The sequence below is a fragment of the Theropithecus gelada genome, chromosome 19 (genome assembly GCF_003255815.1).
Source record: "Theropithecus gelada isolate Dixy chromosome 19, Tgel_1.0, whole genome shotgun sequence".
Lineage (NCBI taxonomy): Eukaryota > Metazoa > Chordata > Mammalia > Primates > Cercopithecidae > Theropithecus > Theropithecus gelada.
The window spans coordinates 4,921,568-4,942,097 of NC_037687.1; the positions used below are offsets into that span (position 1 = coordinate 4,921,568).

A 20,530-nucleotide genomic window follows, 5' to 3' on the forward strand; every position below is an offset into this window, starting at 1 on the left:
CTTGATTGTGTCTTCCTATTTGCAAACTGCCTTTGGAGCTTTCTGTGTACTTTTGTGCATTATTTTACAAAAATCCCAGGAGAAACGTGAGGCAGGTGACTTCAACCCCACTTTACAGTTGAGAAAACTGAGACCCAGGAGATGATGGTGATGGGCTGAGGTTCTAACAGCCTAGGAGGTGCTGGGCTGTTAACTTAGCAGCCTTGAGTGCAGGGGTCAGCAAACCACAGCCAATGGGGCCCAAGTCAGGGACACTGCCTGTCTTTGTAAATAAAGTTTTATTGACACCACCACACCCATTTCTTTATGTATATAGTGGCGTTTGCGCTACTATCAGCAGAACTGAGTAGGTGCAGCAGAAACCAACTGGACCACAAAGCTGAAAAATACTCACTGCCTGGCCAGCAAAGCTTGCTGGTCCTTTCTCTCGGGAGGATCACTTGAGTGTGTAGGAGTTTGACACCAGCCTGTAGACCCCAACTCTACAAATAAATAAAAATACTAGCCAGGTGTGGTGGTGTTTCTGTAGTCCCCGCTACTCAGGAGGTTGAGGCAGGAGGCTGATTGCTTGAGTCCCGGAGCTAGAGGCTGCAGTGAACTGTGACTGCACCACTGTACTCCAGCCTGGGCAACAGAATGAGATGCTGTCTTTAAAAACGTTAAAAAAAAAAAAAAAAAAAATCTCGGATGGTAAAGGGGCTGCATCTTGCAGATTGATTAATTCACACCAACCTATTACTGGTGCCTTTTATTGATGGTTAAGTAACCATATGGGCAGATTTATTTTGTTTTTGAGACAGTCTTGCCCTGTTGTCCAGGCTGGAGTCCAGTGGTGTGATCACAGCTCACCGCAGCCTCCAACTCCTGGGCTCAAGTGATCCTCCCATCTCAGCCTCCCGAGTAGCTGGTGCCACAGGCATGCAGCACCATGATTGGCAAATTTAATTTTTTTTTTTTGTAGAGATGGGGGTCTCATTATGTTGCCCAGGCTGGTCTCCAACTCCCGTGATTAGGCGATCCTCCCATCTCAGCCTCCCAAAGTGCTGGGATTACAGACATGAGTCACCACGTGCAGTCTGGGGTTTCTTTATGAGTGGTAAAAATGTTCTCAAACTGATGGTTGCACATGTCTGTGGATATACGAAAATCCACAGAATTGTACACTTTAAATGGGTGAATTGTATGGTATGTGGATTATACCAGAAATAAGTGTGAACATGAAAATAGGAAAGATTCCCAGGACTTGAAGGAAACTCCATAAATGTCCCCAGTGGGCCCTTCCTAGAAAACACTCAGGTGGGTTCATTGTTGAGATTGCTGCCTTCTCTTTGATTTTTCTCTCACTTGAAAGAACAATGTCATATTTAAAAAATGAGCAAAACCAGAGAAGTATTTGTGGAACTGTTTTGCCACCGACTGTAACGTTGCGCATCATATTTCTTTCCTGGTTCACTTTAAAAACTTTCTTTTGGCCGGGTGTGGTGGCTCACGCCTATAATCCCAGCACTTTGGGAGGTCGAGACGGGCGGATCACGAGGTCAGGAGATCGAGACCATCCTGGTTCACACGATGAAATCCCGTCTCTACCAAAAATACAAAAAATTAGCTGGGTGTGGTGACTGGCACCTGTAGTCCCAGCTACTCAGGAGGCCGAGGCAGGAGAATGGTGTAAACCCGGGAGGCGGAGCTTGCGGTGAGCCGAGATCGCGCCACTGCACTCCAGCCTGGGCGACAGAGCGAGACTCCGTCTCAAAAAAAAAAAATTTTTTTGGCTGGGCGTGGTGGCTCACACCTGTAATTGCAGCACTTTGGGAGGCTGAGGTGGGTAGATCACCTGAGGTCAGGAGTTTGAGACCAGCCTGGCCAACATGGTGAAACCCCATCTCTACTAAAAATAAAAAATGAGTTGGGCGTGGTGGTATGCACCTGTAATCCCAGCTACTTAGGAGGCTGAGGCAGGAGAATGGCATGAACCCAGGAGGTGGAGGCTGCAGTGAGCCGAGATTGTGCCACTGCACTCCAGCTTGGGCGACAGGGCGAGACTCTATCTCAAAAAAAAAAAAGTCTTTTTGATTCAAGATCTCACTTTGCTACCCAGGCTGGAGTACAGTGGTGTTGTCCTCATAGCTCACTGCAGCCTCAAACTCCCATGCTCAAGCAATCATCCTGCCTCAGCCTCCTGAGTAACTGGGACTACTACAGGTTGAAACCACCATGCCTGGCTACTTTTATATACATATATATATAATATATATATTTTGATATATATATAAAATATATATATTTTATATATATATATATATATTTTTTTTTAGTAGAGAGAAGTCTCACTATGTTGCCCAGGCTGGTCTGGAACTCCTAGCCTCAAGCCATCTTCCTGTCTGGGTCTCCCAAAGTACTGGGATTACAGGTGTGAGCTACCATGCCTACCTTAAAAATCTTAAACAGCTCTATTAAGATAATAGTTCAGGTAATATAAAGGTCACCCTTTTAAAGTGTACAGTTCAGTGGTTTCATTTTACTGCATGTGTTTTTTTTTTTTTTTTTTTTGAGATGGAGTCTTGCTCTGTCGCCCAGCCTGGAGTACAGTGGCACAATCTTGGCTCACTGCAACCTCCGCTTCCTGGGTTCACGCCGTTCTCCTGCCTCAGCCTCCCGAGTAGCTGGGACTACAGGTGCTCACCACTATGCCCGGCTAATTTTTTGTATTCTTTAGTAGAGATGGGGTTTCACTGTGTTAGCCAGGATGGTCTCTATCTCCTGACCTCGTAATCCCCCCGCCTCGGCCTCCTAAAGTGCTGGGGTTACAGGCGTGAGCCACCACATCTGGCCTACTGTGGTGTTTTTGAGACAGTCTCGCTCTGTCACCCAGGCTGGAGTGCCGTGGCAAGATCTCTTTGTACTGCAACCTCCCCCTCCCAGGTTCAAGCGATTCTTCTGCCTCAGCCTCCCAAGTAGCTGGGATTGTAGGTGTGCACCACCATGCCCAGCTAATTTTCATATTTTTAGTAGAGATGGGATTTCACCAGGTTGGTCAGGCTGGTCTCGAACTCCCGACCTCAGGTGATGCACCTGCCTCAGCCTCCCAAAGTGTTGGGATTACAAGTGTGAGCCACTGTGCCCGGCCAGCTTAGTGGTTTTAGTGTAGTCGATACAGTTACGCAGCCATCACCACCATCTAATTACAGAACTTTTACATCCACACAAAAAGAAACCTTGTACCCTTTTGCAGTCACGCCCTGTGTCCCTCCCCCAGCCCCTGCCAGCCACGAATCCTCTCTGTCCTTATGGATTTGCCTGCCCTGGACACTTCATATAAATAGAATTATACAGTATTCTTTTGTGTCTGGCCTCTGTCACTAAGCATGGAATTTTCAAGGTTTATCCATATTGTAGCCTGTGTCAGAGCTTTATTCCTTTTCATGGCTGAGTAATATTCCACTGTATAGATGGGCCACCTTTCTATAATCCCCCTTTGACTTGTTTTAAGATGTAGTCTTGCTCTGTTGCCCAGGCTGGAGTGCAGTGGCACAATCTTGGCTCACTGCAATCTCCACCTCCTGGGTTCAAGCGATTCTTCTGCCTCAGGCTCCTGAGTAGTTGGGATTACAGGTGCGCACCACCGTGCCTGGCTAATTTTTTGTATTTTTGGTAGAGACAGGGTTTTGCCATGTTGGCCGGGCTGGTCTCGAACTCCTGACCTCAAGTGATCTGCCCTCCTTGGCCTTCCAAAGTGCTGGGATTACAGGCGTGAGCCACTGCACCTGGCCTGTATTGTTTTCTATTTTTAAGAGACAAAGTCTCACTTTGTCGCCCAGGCTGGAGTACAGTGGCATGATCATAGGTCACTGCAGCCTCAACCTTTTGGGCTCAAGGGATCCTCCCACCTCTGCCTCCTAAAAGTGCTGAGATTACAGTCATGAGCCCCATCTCTCTTTTTTTTTTTTTTTTTTTTTTTTTTAAGGCAGTCTCCGTGGCCCAGGCTGGAGTGCAGTGGCACAATCTCAGCTCACTGCAGGTTCCTCCTCCTGGATTCAAGCGATTCTTGGGCTTCCCCCTCTCTCTCGAGTATTTGGGACTACCGGCACGCACCACCACACCTGGCCAATTTTTGTACTTTTTGTAGAGACGGGGTTTTGCCATGTTGGCCAGGCTGGTCTTGAACTCCCGGGCTCAAGTGATCCTTCTGCCTCAGCCTCCCAAAGTGCTGGGATTAGAGCCACTGCACCCGGCCTCCCATTTCAATTTGTTAATGCAACAGACTAACCCATAGGAGGAAGGGAAATCTACTAAAGCATTGAACATTTCTGCGCTCCACACCTTGCCTGTCTAGAAAGATTGATGGAGACCAGTCGGAAATTGAGCACTGGGCCTGCTAATTGGGGATTCCTTGATGTCTGAAAGCCAAGTGAAGCCTCCTGGTCTTGTTTAGGGGGAGGTCCCCAAGCATTCCCTGCCCCCCCGTCCTTTGTGAGATTTGCATCTGACTGCAAAGAATGGAAGAAAACCAGAGCAATTAGGTGAGTGTTCTCTAAATGAATCTGTCCATTAAAATATTCTAAAGAGCATTTCCTTCCTTTTCGGAGGATGAAGACTTCTTACCTGACAGCAATTCTAGTGTGTTTTTAACATTTTAATATGCAAGGTTTCCAAAACTTGGAAAGAATCGGATGGTGAACCCTCAAGGAGACCCACCACCTAGATTCTATGATTGTTAGTGTTAAGTGTTTCTCATAATAGATGGCATTAAAACTTTGTCTACGCAAAATAAAGTGGAGAACCCATTTGGGTGACTTGGTTAAAAACATTTGTATTGTCTGTGAAATCCAAACACCCCCACTGTCTTACAGAATATACTTGGAAGTAGAACAAAAAGCCCTATGTATGTGGGGTGGGGACTCCTTCCCTGCATGATTGCACTTTTTTTTTTTTTTTTTTTTTGAGACAGGGCCTCATTCTGTCACCCAGGAGTGCAGTGGTGTGATCATGGCTCACTGCAGCCTCGACCTTCCAGGCTCAAGTGATCCTCCTCGGCCCCCGAAGTAGCTGGGACCACAGGCATGTGCCCCCACCATCGACTCATTTTTTAAATTTTTAGTAGAGAAGAGGTCTCGCTATGTTGCCCAGACTGGCCTGAAACTTCTGGGATCAAGTGATCCTCCCACCTTGGCCTCCCAAAGGGCTGGGATTACAGGTGTGAGCCACTACACCCAGCCTGTCTTTTAATTTTATTTTTACTTTTTATTTTGAGATGGAGTTTGACTCTGTCACCCAGGCTGGAGTGCAGTGGTGTAATCAACGGCTCACTGCAGCCTCCACCTCCTTGGGCTCAGGTGATCCTTTCACCTCAGCCCCCGAATAGCTGGGATTATAGGCATGTGTCACCACGCCCAGAGACTTTTTGCATTTTTTTTTTTTTGTAGACATGGGGTCTTGCTATATTGCCTAGCCTGTTCTCGAACTCCTGGGCTCAAGTGATCTGCCCGCCTCAGCCTTCCAAAGTGCTGCGATTCCAGGCATGAACTAAAATTAAATCTTAACTCCATGTGGAATATATGAATATGGTCCCATAGGAATTTAAAATACCCAGAGCTGCTTAAATTCTCCTTTGACTTCTCTTTTTACCAGCATGCAACTTTCCTTCTCTCCCCAAGGATTAAGTTAGTTTCTTCAGGTTAGGAGTACCTTTTTCTGTGCATTGACAGGCTTGTGTGCTCTTAAAAACCTCATGCCGGTTTCTATGTGTGTTTCCATATACATTTTACTGAGTACAGGATTCTGGACTACTGCCCCTAGCTCAGCGGTTGGAAGATATTTCATGATTGCATGCAGATCGGCCTCCTTTTCTTTTCTTTTTTTTTTTGAGACGAGTCTCACACTGTTGCCCAGGCTGAAGTGCAGTGATCTCGGCTCACTGCAACCTCTGCCTCAGCCTCTGGAGGAGCTGGGATTACAGGCGTGCGCCACCATGCCTGGCTAATTTTGTATTTTTCAGTAGAGACAGGGTTTTGCCCTTTTCGCCAGGCTGGTCTCGAACTCCTGACCTCAGGTGATCCACCTGACTCTGTCTCCCAAAGTGCTGGGATTACAGGTGTGAGCCACCACGCCTGAGCCACAGCACGGGGCCTGGCCTCCTTTTCAATTGCTACATAGTAAGTATTCCAGAGTACTGATTGCTATTAAGTTACTTCTCTAATCCCCCGCTGATGTATATTCAGGGCAAAACATTGGAAACAGTTGCAGACAGCCCTGCTGCCGGCATTCTTGAATTGTGTAAGCTCCAGACCTTTTCTTTGGGTACATCACCTCCAGGAAGAACTGCTGGCTGGGTTATAGGGTGGATGCACTTAGAATGTTGTTAGAAAATGTCAAATTGTCCAATTTACACTCCTGCCCGTCCAAATGGGGGCATGCCAACGCCTCTGCGTGGCCCAGTACACAATGCTCATTTTGTGAAGTCACAGGGTCAAATCTTTCTCCGTGCCTCATCCCACTTAATCCTTGCAACATTCTCAAAGGCTGGTAGACGGGGTGTGGCTACTAGCATCATATCCATTGCACAGTTGGAAACAGACTCAGCGAGGTTACTTTGTTGGAGGCCAACCACAGTGAGGCATGGGGCCTGGCTGAGCTTTGAACCCAAGTCAGAAAGGACCAAAGCTCATTCTCTGCCATTTTAGGGAACTTGGGGAGAGGGACCCTAACTTTATTCGGAAGGCCTTGCCCCTTTGCAAAGGTTTGTTGATTGTGATGGAAGTAGACCTGCGGGGGCGGGGTGGAGGCTCTTGCTGCTTTACTCTATGTTTCTCCTGTTTTCGGTTCTCCTCCTTTGCAAAACGGATCGCTACGTCTTCTAGCTTGGAACTTTGCAAATGGGGGAACGCTACGCCCACATTCCGGCCACGGGCTTCGAACCTGCAGCCTGCACGTTCCCGGCCGGTGCTGATGCTGTGCTAGGTCTCACGTACTCAGCCGCCGCCTGATAACCGGGGCGGGGCCCGGAGCGTGCGGGCAGTGATTGGCACCCGCCCCAGCCTGTCCGTGCCTCGGGCTGGCCCCGCAAGCCAATACTAGCTCCTCTCTGTGCGGTCGTCGGGCGGGCCCTGAGGCTCCCTTGTCAATCCGAGGCCCAGCTGCCGTCCGGTTGGTCGCGGCCGCCTTGGCTGGCGTGCGCCCCCTCCAATGAGAACGGAGCCGGTCAGCGGGCACGTGGGTGGGCGCCGGCGTGTCCCTGCCGGGCTGCCAATGAAGAGGCGAGGCCGGCGTTTGTCCCCGCCCAATAGCGAAGCGCGGTGGGCGGGCCGTGCGGTGTTGATGGGCCCGGCGGAGGGGAGGGGCGGAGCTGTCAGCGCGGGCCAATGGGCACTCGGGCGTGGGTCAGGCAGCCAATGGCAGTCGGGGCGGAGCTGGCGCGCGGCCTTATAAGCCCCCCCCCGCGAGCGCTCGCGGAGGGCTCGGTCGCCAGCAACCGAGCGGGGCCCGGCCCGAGCGGGGCCTGGGGGTGCGACGCCGAGGGCGGGGGAGCGCGCGCCGCTGCTCCCGGACTGGGCCGCGCACGCCGCCTCAGGTGAGCCCACGGGGAGGCCGCCGGGCCGTGTCCGAGCGCGGACCCCGCCGCCATGGCCGCCCCCGCGTCGCGGCTCGGGGCTGCGGGCGCGCCCGGGACTCGAGGCCCAGGCCTCGGGCGCGGCCTGCTCGGGCCGGGCCTCGCGCTTTGTCCGGGCCGGCGGGGTGGTTGGGGGCGTTAACCGCCCGGCCCGAGGGCGCCTGCTGGTTTTCGGGTGGGGGCGGCGGGGCCGGACAATGGCGGGGCGCGCCCAGGGGCGGGAGCGGGGGCCCCTTCCTGGGCCGGGGGCGCGCGGGGGCTAGGCGCAGACGGTCCTGGCGCCCCGCACAAAAGATGACAGCGTGGGTGGCCCCGGCCGGGCCCTTTTATCACCCAGCACAACCCTCAGCGTATTATTATTATTATTATTTAAAGAAAGCAAGAAAAAGAAAAAAGACCCCAGTACCTGGGTAACCCCCGCCTGCGTTTCTGGCCCTTTGGGCGCCAGAGGGGCTAAGGGGAAGCCCTCCAGCTGGACACCCAGGGATGCCCCCTAAATGCCTATCATTGCTTCTGCGCTGCCCCCACCCCCGGTCAACCTGCTGTGCCTTGGTGGCTTCCAAACTTGCCCCCCGTACGTACCCGAACCCCCACCCCCCCCATAAGCATATGCAATCTGGATTTTAGAAAAAAAACGTCTTGCTATGCAACGGCAGCCTCCACGAGTCTCCCCGTCCCTCCCCCTTCCAGCCTGATCGCCATCTCGAACGAAGCCCCTGCTCTAGAGAAATGAATTGAGGAGTTGCTTCCGCTGAGACCCCTTTTCTGTGTCCCCCGTGGACATCCCCGTGGGAGCTGGGGACGGACTCGCTCTGAAATCTGCTTGACCTGGGGTCTGCCAGGGCCCAGGTCTGCGCTCAGTGGTGGCCATGACAATCAGGCAGGACGGGGTCTCTGTCCACCTGGGCACGGTGGAAGTTTTTTAGAGGCATGTTTTCCGCCCCTGGGGGCAGTGGAGGCATGGACTGCTTTTGGGTGCATCCCATCTGTTTGCTTGGGGGAGGATGCTTGTGTTTTAATAATTCAGCAGCACCTTGTGGGGAAGTGTTCCCCGAGTTGTGAAACTAGTGAGAAGGTGGTTCAGCTCCGTGGAGCCCGGTGATCCTGTCATATGTGAAGAGCGTCTTTTTCCATGTGTTTCTGGCTGGGGCATGTATTCAGCAAGTTGCTTTGGGTCCCACCGGGTGCCTGCACTGTCTTGGGATCTCTGGATACTGGGCTGCATTCAAGGGATCGGTGCCCTGCCCCACCCCTCTGCCTCAATGGCCATTTATCAGAATCTCCCCGGGCTGGAGAATGCTCCTAAAAACAGCACCAGTCCTAAAGCAGGCTCATTAGACGACTCCTATGGGCTTTTATCACTGCCGTTCGAGAGCTAATGACTCCCCTAATTCCCCAATAATAGCTTCCTTATGAGCCACCAGGAGGGTTTGTCAACACACGGGGTCAGCCTTCTCCTGCAGCCCCTGCTGACGCAGTGGGCAGCCTCTCTCCTCTTTGCAGTTTATGTTTTGAAACCCTGAAGGTCGGAGTGTAAAGCCGTGGTAGAGTCAACTTCTGTCTGAGCCGAGGATTTCTGGGACTTGCCAGCCTCGTCTCCGTGTGTCTGATTGGACACCTGGCAGGTCCGGGCACTCCCCCTCCTTGAGCCGGCGACACCAGGACGGGTCAGACCGTCCTGGCCTAGAGGAGGTCACCGCTGGGGAGGAAAAGAGGGTGACGGAGATTCTGCCGCACAGATGGGTGTTTGTGTGCAGGCTGTTCTGGTGGAAGCGTGTACTGTGTCAGGAGCTGCGGGTGCCTGCGTGTGCACGTGTGTGTTTAGTTGCTGAGACTTGAAATATATATGTCCTGGTAACAATCGGTTTGTTCGCATTTTCTAACCTTTTCTTCTTTGGGGAGGGAGCTGCTAACAAGATGTTAACTACTGGCGCTTAAAGGTATAACTGATCAGCCACCGCACAGCACCCCGCCTGGCCTTTGTTGTACTTTTCTGTCTTGTGGAAGAGACCCTTCCTCAGCCTCCTGCCGTGTCTTCAGTCCCTGTCCGTCCTGCAGGAGCCCTCTGGGGGCGGTCAGGGGTCGCCCTCTGTGTCCTTCTCTCCCGCCTGACCACTCTGCCTGTGCTTTAATTCCTAATTGCTCTGTCTCCTCTGCTGGTTTCCTGCCCCTGTTTGTCCTATGCCCCGCCCACTCCCCGATGAGCTGGGGAGGAGCCTCAGCTCCAGGGAAGCCATCTGTCCTCGGTTCCATCTGACACCTGTGGGGACGGGCCTTGCGGTCATGCGTTCACCTGGTCTGGGCTGCTGGGTTTTGAGTGCCGAGTGCCATGCCGGGACAGGTTGGGAGGAGTCCCTGGCTCCTGTGGGTTTAGAGTGTGGTGGGGGAAAGGGTGAGCTGGCTGCCCAGGGCCTGGTCACAGCTGGAATGGTGGTGTGCAGTCCGCTGCCCTCGGGCCCAGCTCAGGGAGCAGGCAGGACGAGGCAAGGCTGTTGAGGGCCTGAGGTGCATTCATAGGTGGCTTTGTTCCCTGGATCGGGGAGCGGAATTGGGGGTTCAGAGCTGGGTGACCTTGAGCCAGTCACTTGCTGAGTAACAAAGCAGGTCGGGGGCACTAAACCTTTCCGAGCCCACTGGGCGGGAGGGGACAGAGAGCAGATGAATGGGGTGGGGGCTGGTGGGGGGCTCCTCAAGCCTGTGCTGGTCACCACCATGACAGATCCGTCGTCCTCATCCACAGCTTCACGCTGGGCTCCTGGCTCAGCTCCAGGGACCTGCCATGAGGCAGCTTGGTGGGGCCTTCAGACGCCACAGCCCTCCCCCTTCCTGCCCCAGGAGCCTCTGCTCCTGGGTTAGGATGCCGGACAGGAGAGCAGGGGCCCAGCCTGAGCTCCGTTCTCATCTGGTGGTCTTGGCGACATCTCTGGGTCTCTGCCCTCGGTTCCATGCCCCACACAGGCTTCAGAGTTGGAGAGACCTGGATTCAAATCCCTGCTCTGAGGCGGTCACTTCCCCTCTCTGGTCCTCGCTTTCTTCATCTGTAAAACGGGTGTAATGGGAACACCTTCCTCCCAGGTGGTTGTGAGGATCAAAGCGGGTAAAAGACACTGAAGCTTGCAGGGCGCCAGGAGCTCTGAGTTCAGAGCCGGTTTATTACATGGCAGGATCCTGCTGCCCCATTGGGGTCTCCCCACCTCTGCCCTGTCCACGTTCTGAGCTGGGACATTCCATGGCGGGGCTGTCCTGGGCACTGTAGGATGAATGTGGGCAATATCCATGACCGCCACCCACCAGGTGCTAGTAGCAGTGTCCCCTAAGCTGTAGCAACCAAAAATGTCCCCTGGAAAGCACTGTCACCCCCCCAGTGAGAACCTTGGACTTGGCCTTCAGCCCTGCAGCAGCTCATGGTGTGCTGTGACTGTGATGGGCCTCAGCTCCCTTTCTGTCCTCCCCACTCCCCTTTAGCAGTGAGTGACTCCTATTTGCAAACTGTGTCCCGGCCACACTCCTCACCTGGTTGTTCAGGTTCTCCGCGACTGTCTTTCTGCCCTTCCAGGGTGGCAGCTTCCACCTGAGAGGAGAGGAGTCCCCCACAGGGTCCCCTGCACTCCGTGCATCTGGCCTCTGAGCTCCGGGTCTTCCTGGGCTGCTTTCTGGCCTCTGAGCTCTGGCAGGTCCTTGCCCAGGCTTGCTTGGCTGCCCCCAGAGGTGGCATTTCCATACCCTTCCAGTCACCATAGCCCTGACCTGTCGATTTGCCGGACCGTTTTCTTTAAATCCATTTTCGAATGATGCACCTCTTTGATCTTGGCCTCTTCCTGAACAGTAATGTCCCCAAAGTTGTGGGACGTTAATGTGCTAGTTGCACATATTTTTATGTATGTATGCATGCATGTATGCATGCATGTATGCATGCATGTATGTGTGTATGTATGTATGTATTTATTTTGAGACAGAATCTCGCTCTGTCACCCAGGCTGGAGTGCAGTGGCTCAATCTCAGCTCACTACAAGTGCTGCCTCTCGGGTTCAAGTGATTCTTCAGCCTCAGCCTCCCCAGTAGCTGGGATTACAGGCACCTGCCACCACGCCCGGCTAACTTTTATATTTTTAGTAGACACAGGATTTCACCATGTTGGCCAGGCTGGTCTCAAACTCCTGACCTCCAGTGATCCGCCTGCCTCAGCCTCCCAAAGTGCTGGGACTACAGGTGTGAGCAACTATGCTTGGCCAAGTTGCACATACTTTTACTAACCGTGTTCAAATGAGCTTAACCACTATATTGAAAAAAAGGAAATGTGTATCTTCCCAAATATTGAGGCGGGAGTGGATTGACAAATTGATGTTTTTTGGTTTTCAGACGAATTGATTTTCAAGCTCACTCCCCGCGTGACATGGCCGGTTCTTGGATGCTGGGCTTGATTAGATCTGGGTCCGTCCATTCCCTGCTGCTCCCTCGAGGAGCTCGGAAAATGGCCTTCCCTGTGGGGGCGGGGAACATGGGAAGTCTCTACCTCCTGCTTAGTTCTGCTGTGAACCTAAAACTGCTCCCTAAAACAAAGTATATTAAAAACAAAATAACTGGCTGGGTGCAGTGGCTCACGCCTATAATCCCAGCACTTTGGGAGGCTGAGGCAGGCAGATCACGTGAGGTCAGGAGTTCGAGACCAGCCTGGCCAACATGGTGAAACCTCGTCTCTACAAAAATAAAAAAAATTAACTGGGCATGGCGGTACACACCTGTAGTCCCAGCTACTTGGGAGGCTGAGACAGGAGAATTATGCCAAGATCCTCCACTACACTCCAGCCTGGGTGACAGGGCAAGACTCCGTCTCAAAAAAATAAATAAAATAAAATAAATAAAATAAAATAAAAGGCCAGGTGCGGTGGCTCACACCTGTTATCCCAGCACTTTGGGAGGCCAAGGCGGGATGATCACCTGAGGTCTGGAGTTTGAGACCAGCCTGGCCAACATGGTGAAATCCCATCTCTACAAAAATACAAAAATCAGCTGGGCGTGGTGATGGGCGCCTGTAGTCCCAGCTACTTGGGATGTGGGGGCACGAGAATCTCTGGAACCTGGGAGGCAGAGGCTGCGGTGAGCTGAGATCACACCACTGCACTCCAGTCTGGGAGACAGAGTGAGACTCTGTCTCAAAAAAAAAAAAAAAAAAAAAGGTACTCAAACGAGTAAAAACCAAAACAAACAAAAGATCTTCCCCTGCTCAGAACCTTCCGGTGGCTTCCTATTGCCCTTGGGAAAAATTCCAGGCCCTTTCACGTGGCCCCTTCGCTCTGTCATCTGTGGCCTTGTCCTTCCTTTCCTCCCGCTCTCCCTCCTGCGCCTGCTCCTTTCCTGGCACAGCCACCTTCCCTGCCCGCCCTTCCCTTCCCCAGGACCTGTGCACTTGCGGTGCCCGCTGCCTGGGGCTCTTTCCACCCAGCGGGCTCCTTGTCACTCCAGTCGCCTCCCTTCCCTGCTTCTCCTTCTTTGCATGTCACATGATCAGAGCTGGGTATTAATCTGTTTGTGTATCTGTTTGTCTCATCTACTAGGGCAGGGGCTTTTTCTGGAAGGGCCAGACAGTACATATTTTCGGCTTTGTAAGCCAGAGGTCATCTCTGTCCAGACCGCTCTGCTTTGCTGTTGTAGCTAGAAAGCTCCCATGGGCAAGTGTGCCTGTGTTTCAATAAAACTTTATTTATGGACACAAACATGTGAATTCCATGCAATTTTTACATCATTATAAGACATTTTTCTTCTTTTGCTTTTTTTTTTTTTTTTTTTTTTTGCAACCACTAAAAGATGTCAAAACCATTCTTAGACTGCAGGCTGTACAAAAACAGGCGGCAGGCAGGACTGAACCTGTGGGGTGCAGTTTGCAAATACCTGGCTAGGGTGTGAGTGTCGCACTGTGGAAAGCTATGGAAACGTCAGCCTTGCGACCCCCTAAGATGTAGGGCAGCTCCTGGGACATGTTGGGTGTTCAGTAGACATTCCTTGTTGAATGAATGAATTTTTTTTTTTTTTTTTGAGACAGAGTTTTGGTGTGTGGCCCAGACTGGAGTGCAGTGGGCTGATCTTGGCTCACCGCAACCTCCACCTCCCGGGTTCAAGCAATTCTCCTGCCTCAGCCTCTCAAGTAGCTGGGATTACAGGTGCCTGCCACCATGCCCGGCTAATGTTTGTATTTTTAGTAGAGATGGGATTGCGCCATGTTGGCCAGTCTGGTCTCCAGCTTCTGACCTCAGGGCATCTGCCCGTCTTGGCCTCCCAGAGTGCTTGGATTACAGGTGTGACCCACTGTGCCCAGCCTGAGTGTGAATTTGTATCTTCCCAACTTAAAAGCATTTAGAGTCATAGACTTAAAAAAAATATGGGTCATGGCCGGGTGTGGTGGCTCACGCCTGTAATTCCAGCACTTTGGGAGGCTGAGGCGGGTGGATCACGTGCGGTCAGGGGTTCGAGACTACCCTGACTAACATGGAGAACCCCTGTCTCTACTAAAAATACAAAATTAGCCGGCGTGGTGGTACATGCCTGTAATCCCAGTTGCTCGGGAGGCTGAGGCAGGAGAATTGCTTGAACCCGGGAGGCGGAGGTTGTGGTGAGCTGAGATCGTGTCACTGCACTCCAGCCTGAGCAACAAGAGGGAAATTCAGTCTCAAAAAAGAAAAAGGGGGGGGAGTGTCATGGGTAATTTCAAGGATCCTTAAAACTGCAGGAATGTAAGAAAATGTGATGCTGACATCCACCCAGACAGCCTCACCATAAAGGAGGAAAAAAGCAGCTACAAACCGTGTAGGTTGGGGGAACACTTCACTGTTTGAGACGCCGGACTCTCTTGCTGTGGGGTTCACACGGCCGCCTTTCTGTTACAACTCACCAAGTGTCAGAAGCACGTCGAGTCGTGTACTCGGCCCAAGGAGTTCAGTGTGACCTGGCAGGAACTGAGGTTTTGTTTAAAAGGAAGACGGCATTGCACAATTTCACAAGGCTTTTGTTTTGTAAGCATCCGAACTCTCCTCATTACCAATGCTAGCGCCCCCGATGGGAGGGGCGGGGAGTCGCAGATGGTGGTTTCTTCCAGCCCTGAGCACAGGGAGACTCATGAGCGAGGTGGCTGAGCCGGTGCAGAGCTCAGCTTTGTAGAGTGAGTGGATAGGTGCCCGTCGGTGGCCATCGTGCGGTCAGTGGCCGAGTAGGGGACTGTGCCCGGCCACACTTCCTTTGTCTCACTCTTCTCCCGGCTGACAGGCGTTTTCTGAGCCAAGTAGGTCTCTGGCATCTTAGATTTGGGCCTGTCCCAGGAACGTTCTGACTTGTCAAGAAACCGTACCGTTAATTTACGGTCATGCTTTCTTTCCTTGATTGAAATAAACAATCTGGAGAGGCTTGCTCAGAATTTCTTGGCTTTCAAAAGTGGCCTTTTTTTCTTTTCTTTTTTTTTTTTTGCTTGCCCTCTGTCTCTCCCTGCTTCTCTGGCTCTGCCTCCCTTCCCCCTTTCTTTTCTTTCTTTATCCACCTCAGCGATCTCAGCGAACACGAGGGGATGGATGACAAGTTTGTGTCCAGCCATCTCTGCCACGCTGGCGGGCTGTGCCTCCTTGGCAGTGGCCGAGCGCGAAGTTGCTCTGTGGCTCTGGACTGGGATCGTGTGTGTTCGGTGGACAAAGGCTGAGAATCCCGAGGCCGACTGCCAATGGCTGCTGCACCCCGAGACCCCGAGGGCTCTCAGGTGCACAGTGACAGTCACTTATGCAGACCTGGCCCTGTTTGCCAGTAGGCGCGACCACTGTTGCATTTTTCAGACAAGCTCGGGCAACCCGCTATGAAAACGTCGGCTGAGGGCACAGTGGCAGGATTGCCCCCGGCACAGACCTCCCTTCAGCATTTATAGCTGGACCGCAGTGATGGCACCTTGTGGGCTGCCAGCGGTGGCAGTGGGCCTGTTTTTGTTTCGGTGGCTGCCCTAGTCTCCAGGGAGGGAACGTGGAGACGGATGATTTGTGTAAGATCAGCCGGCCGTGGATTCAGAATCGCTCTTTGTGTGATGGGTCCCAGGGGTCCCTTTTGACCACAGAGCCGGCCTGAAACTACCCGCGGGTGCCGCGGACCCCTCGATCACGGCGGGTTGGAAATGGGCTGTGTCCTCAGCCCGGACTCCAGACTGCAGCGTGTCTGGGTAGCAGCCTGGAAGCTGGCCAGCCCGGGCGCCCCTGGGAACAGCACTTGACATGCTGGCTGGGTGTCCCGAGTGAGGGGCGCCACCCTGGGCTCCCTGGGATGTGAGCAGGACCCGAGCCAGGCTCCTGGACCGGGACAGTCGCGTCATGTTGCCGTCGTCCCCTTCCTGCAGCATCTCCATACTCTCCTAAAATCCCATCTGTCAGACAGTGTTGGCTGGAGGCAGAGCGGGCCTCCTGTCTTGCTGTCGGGCTGCATGGAGCTGATTATCTTGCTCAGGAGAGAGAGGATTGCCGTCTCTAGCATGCACTTGGGTCAAGCCCCTGGAATTTCAACTCCTGTTCACTGCTGTATTCCAACTGCTTCCCTCAGGAAGGGTGGGGACGAGGTGGAGGAAGTCGCTCTCCTGACACCCCTAGAACATAAGGCATCTTGGCTGGGCGCAGTGGCTCACGCCTGTCATCCCAGCACTTTGGGAGGCCGAGGAGGGTGGATCACCTGAAGTCAGGAGTTCGAGACCAGCCTGGTCAACGTGGTGAAACCCCATCTCTACTAAAAATACAAAAAATAGCCGGGCGTGGTGGTGCGTGCCTCTTATCTCAGCTACTCGGAAGGCTGAGGGAGGAGAATCACTTGAACCTGGGAGGCAGAGGTTGCAGTGAGCCAAGGTCGCACCACTGCACTCCAGCCTGCACAATGTAGTGAGACTCTGTCTCAAAACAAACAAACAAACAAAAAAACCCCAAAAAATAAAAGAACATAAGGCATCTCATGTTACTGTCTGTCTGGGCTGGAGTTGGTGGAAGCCACAGAATTTTCTTGGCCCCTCCAACCACGGGTGTCCTGTGTACCCCAAAGGCAGAGCAGAGCCTTCTTCTCAGCCAGAGCCCAAAGGGCAGCTGCGTTAATCGAAACAACTCCTGTGCACTTCTGAGCCTGTCACTGGCCCAGGGAGGGAAGAGGGATGGGCTGCAGTGAGTGGGTGTGGTCAAGCCCAGGCTGCTGTGTGATCACTGGGAGCTGGGGCGGCATGGCTGTGGTGGTGCCACACCCTGGGTCCTTCTGAGTGGGTTTGCATTGTCCAATTCCGCCTGACAGTTGTCAAATGCATGCGTGCCTGGTCAGGGGCACAGGGTGGCCAGATGACCAGCGTCTCCTGCCCGCAGGGCCTCTTGGTGGAAGGAGATGGAAAAGAACTGCCAAGAGGGATAGAAACCAAGCCTGGAGGCCGGATGGCTGTAACCCAGCACTGTGGGAGGCCAAGGTGGGAGGATTGGTGGAGGCCAGGAGTCCAAGACCAGCAAGGGCAACGTGGCGAGACCCCATCTCTACAAAAATTAGAAAAAATTTGCCACATGTGTTGTCTGTAGTCCCAGCTCCTCGGGAGGCTGAGGCAGGAGGATTGCTTGAGCCCAGGAGTTTGAGCCTACAGTGAGCCATGATTACACCACTGCTCTCCAGCCTGGGCAACAGAGCAAGACCATATCTCAAAAAAAACCCCAAAAAACCAAGCCGGGGGAAGCACAGGGCAGGGCAGGGAGGCTTCCCAGAGGAACTGCTGTTTGCGCAGAGCCTTGTCCACTGTGGGAACTGTCACAGATGACTGTGAGCTTGGGAGCAGAGGAAGTAGCGAGGGGGATTTGGGGGTGTGGCCTGGGAGACCCGAGAGGGGATGGGGTCAGGGTGAAGTCGGCCTGGCACGCTGCAGGCAGCCGGGTACCCGGGCTCTGGGGTGTCTCTAGAGGCGTCCCCCGAACCAGTGTGATCATGGGTACACGAGGCAGCAGGCAGCCCTGTCCTCGAGGAGCTCAGAGTCTAGTTGGCAAGTGGAGAAGCCATTCCTGTCACCAGGGAGAGCCACCTCACAGTTGCCCAACCATTGGCTTCAGTGTGCTGGCCAGGTTCTGAGTTTTCTAGGACAGCCTCTCTTAGAGATGATCCTGCCATTTTAAAAAATATATATTTTTATGGAGATACCATTCACGTGCTATAAAATTCATCTTTTTAAAGTATACAGTTTAGGCTGGGCACAGTGGCTCACGCCTGCAATCCTAGCACTTTGGGAGGCTGAGGTGGGCAGATCTCTTGAGGTCAGGAGTTTGAGACCAGCCTGGGCAAAATGGTGAAACCCCATCTCTACTAAAAATACAAAAAAATTAGCCGGGCGTAGTGGTGCATGCCTGTAGTCCTAGCTACCTGGGAGGCTGGGGCATGAGAATCGCTTGAACTCAGGCAGTGGAGGCTCTGGTGAGCTGAGATCAGGCCACTGCACTCCAGCCTGGGTGACAGAGCAAGACCTTGTCTCAAAAAAAAAAAAAAAAAAGATATAATTTAATGGGTTTTAGTACATTCACACAGTTGTGCAGCCATCACCACTATCAAATGTTAGAACATTTCTATTATTACACAAAGGCACCCTGTCTCCACCAGTGGTCACTCTCCATCCCCTCCCCCATCTACTGGTACCCATACATCTCTTTCCTGTCTCTGGATCGGCGTGTCCTGAACATTTCATAGAAATGGAGTCACACGCTATGCGGCCTGTTGTGTCTGGCTTCTCTCAGTGGGCATGATATTCTCAAGGTGTATCTACGCGTGGTGTGTGTCAGAGCCTCTTCCCTTTTCTTTCTTTTTGTTTTTTTTTGAAATGGAGTCTCACTGTGTCACCCAGGCTGGAGTGCAGTGGCGTTATCTCGGCTCACCTCAACCTCCGCCTCCTGGGTTCAAGTGATTGTCCTGCCTCAGCCTCCTATGCAGCTGGGATTACAGGCATCCACCACCACACCCGGCTAATTTTTGTATCTTTAATAGAGACGGGGTTTCACCACGTTGGCCAGGCTGGTCTCGAACTCCTGGCCTCAAGTAATCGGCCTGCCTTGGCCTCCCAAAGTTCTGGGATGACAGGCGTGAGCCACTGCGCCAGGCCCGTCTTGTCCCTGTTCCTGGCTGCGTCCTATTCCCCTGTGCGGGAGGGCCCTGGTTTGGTTTCCATTGATCTCAGTGGGCATTTAAGTTGTTTCTCATTTTTTCAGCCCCATCCTCTCCCCAGTCCGTGGCAAAGCTCAGGGATTCCTGTGCTGCACCATGCAGACTGTGGACTGAGCCGGCGCCCGGGCAGAGACGGCTTAGAAACCATTTGTGGGGCTGTCTTAGGGGCAGGGGTGGGGCAGGGTCAGTTTGGTGGAGGCTGGGCCGTGGCTAGGCTTCGAGGCGCAGTGGCCGGACGGGCCTGCAGGGGTGCAGAGGTGCCGTGTGAGGCCACAGGGTCTGGGCTCCAGGTCGTTAGTGGTGAGACCAGGCCACGGGCCTCCTCTCTCTGCTCTGCCCTGCGTCCAGCCTGAGCTGGCCTGCCCTGGCAGGGACCTCGCCGTGCAGCCACAGGGCCCCTGTGTCTCTGCTCCATGGGGCAGAGTGGCCCCAGCTGACCACAGCTCTGACTCACCCTCTGCTTTGTCCTGTAAGGTCACCCCTGGTGAGCAGGACCCCTGATTCCACCACACCAGGGCCCGACGGCTGTCCTGTCCCTCACCGTCCCTTTGTTGGTGTTGCCCCGCTGTCTGGTTGGCTATGCCAGCCTCCCTGAGGGGCTTTGAGAGAAGATGGCGGGGCCTTTCTTCCCCAGAGCCGCTCCCACGAGTCCAGCCTGGGGCTCCCGTGAATCCAGCCTGGGGCTCCCGCAAATCCAGCCTGGGGTTGGAGAGCACGCTGATCCCTCGGTCACTTCCCTTTACTGGTCTGGGGCCTGATCCCAGCCCGGACAGGGTTGGGCGCCTTAGGAGGTGGCCACCGAGTTCTAAGTGTGTCCCTGGGGCCCAGCAGCCTCCACCTGGACATGCCCCCAGGGGGTTAAAGGGGTAAGTGAGTGCCCCCCTACCATGCTGGGCCTCTTGGGAGTGCAGGTGGGTTCTCCAGGGGAGCAGGTGACACTGCCAGGCACGGGTGGTACTGAATGGTCATCCCAGTGCCAAGCCCCACCTCTTCCCACCTCTTCTGTGGTGCTCTCCCTGTGGGAACAGTGATGTGCCTGGGGACTGTCACCTGCTCTCCCCTGACAGGATGTGGGTGACCTGGGATGCCCCATGAGTACCCCAGGGGCTGCTGATGAACATGGGAAGACCTCATGGCAGGGGGGCGGTCATGTAACTAAACACTACCAAGGGTCATGTGGTGGAGGTGGACCCCTGCCTCACACCATGGCCAAAAGCCAACCCCACACGTAGCAGAGACCAGAACATGTTACTAAAATGATTACAAAACCTCTAGAAGAGCCAGGTGCTGTGACTCACGCCTGTAATCTGAGCACTTTGGGAGGCCGAGGTGGGCGGATCACCTGAGGAGGTCAGGAGTTGGAGACCAGCCTGGCCAACATGGAGAAACCCTGTCTCTACTAAAAAAATACAAAAATTAGCCGGATGTGGTGGTGCAGGCCTGTAATCACAGCTACTTGGAGGCTGAGGCGGGAGAATTGCTTGAACCTGGGAGATGGAGGCTGCAGTGAGCCAAGATTGTACCTCTGTACTCCAGCCTGGGCAGCACAGTGAGATTCTGTCTCAAAAAAAAAAAAAAAGAAAAAAAAAAGCCAGACGCAGTGGCACATGCCTGTAATCCCAGCTACTTGGGAGGCTGAGGTAAAAGAATCTCTTGAAACCGGGAGGCGGAGGTTGCAGTGAGCCAAGATCGCACCACTGCGCTCCAGCCTGGGTGACAAGAGCAAGACTCTGTCTCAAAAAAAAAAAA

General features: G+C 53.4%; 1 protein-coding gene across 1 annotated transcript in view; it reads left to right on the forward strand.

Moving 5' to 3' along the window:
- The first annotated feature begins 7,448 nt into the window (after positions 1–7,448).
- The window catches only part of KDM4B (lysine demethylase 4B), a 185,933-nt gene continuing 172,851 nt past the window's right edge, over positions 7,449–20,530 (forward strand). The window contains exon 1 of the mRNA XM_025367477.1: positions 7,449–7,567. The gene's annotated coding sequence lies outside the window, so the exon portion shown is untranslated. The remainder of the gene's footprint in view (positions 7,568–20,530) is intronic.